Source organism: Cupressus sempervirens, chromosome 11 (assembly GCF_028749045.1).
Source record: "Cupressus sempervirens isolate cs-2001-9-10 chromosome 11, ASM2874904v1, whole genome shotgun sequence".
Classification (NCBI taxonomy): Eukaryota; Viridiplantae; Streptophyta; class Pinopsida; order Cupressales; family Cupressaceae; genus Cupressus; species Cupressus sempervirens.
Window position 1 is genome coordinate 215,696,531 of NC_143128.1, and position 1,076 is coordinate 215,697,606.

Consider the following 1,076-nt stretch of genomic DNA (forward strand, 5'->3'; position numbering starts at 1 on the left):
CACACATAGATCTTTTTAAAGTTTCTTATTACATCTTACAACAATGAAAAGATTGATCCAACTACATACATATTCTAGGAATTAAAAAAAAAATCACTCAACTTGTGCTAAGTGACTTACCTCAAAATCTTGCACACAAATAATGCAGACTAGGAAAAATGGGTAGAGTTCATAAGAGATTTTACAAAATCATATCATAACAGATATTTGTAGAAAGAAACAAGTCATGATAACCCAATTAAATAGGTCTAGTTTCTGATTAATAGGGTTGATTAAAAATTCCTATAGAACTATCATAAGAATATATACAATAAAATGATCAATTAATTGTTCCCAGCTAGTAGGATCAAATACAATTTTCCAAGGTGTTAAAATTGCATATACAGATGCATCACTTGTATGTTAGGCATGAAGCACATTCCCCAACTTATAATGAATGATTGGATATAAAGGCTCCATACTAATGTAGAGGTAAGGGTGGTGGGAGTTAAAACCAAGTTAATACCACTTAAACCTATAAGCGAAGTACAAGGTTCCACAAACCCTCTACAAAGAAAAAGGTACACAAATAACTCCAACACCTCCCCAATGATTAGGATGGGTGTCTTAGGAAAAATCAAGGTGGATTCAAAAGGTTTCAATCAATTTTTGGTCCTCAAGTAACATCTAACACCCAAATCTCTCAAACTATCTTAGAGGCCTAATTGATTTCCCAATAGCCCTGCAGTGATACAAAAGAGAAATTTACTCTCAAACTTTCCAAAACACTTCCCAAAAAAATTTTGGATTTAGATAACCATTAAGGAATAATACAAAATATAATAAGGTTTCCATGGATTCCTTTAGACCATATCCTATTGTTACCATACTCTGGCTAAAAAATGCATGAAAATAGCACAATTTAACAAAGCAGCTACAAGTTTATTGTATACCCAAGACCCCAAACTTTGGAAAGTCTCTCCTTATGTTGTAAATGTTCCAAATCCAAAAGGAATTAGTGCCAAAACTTCTATAACCCGAAAAGCCCCAAATAAGTCTCCTACAAACCCTAAAAGGTAGGGTTTTCTAAATCTCTT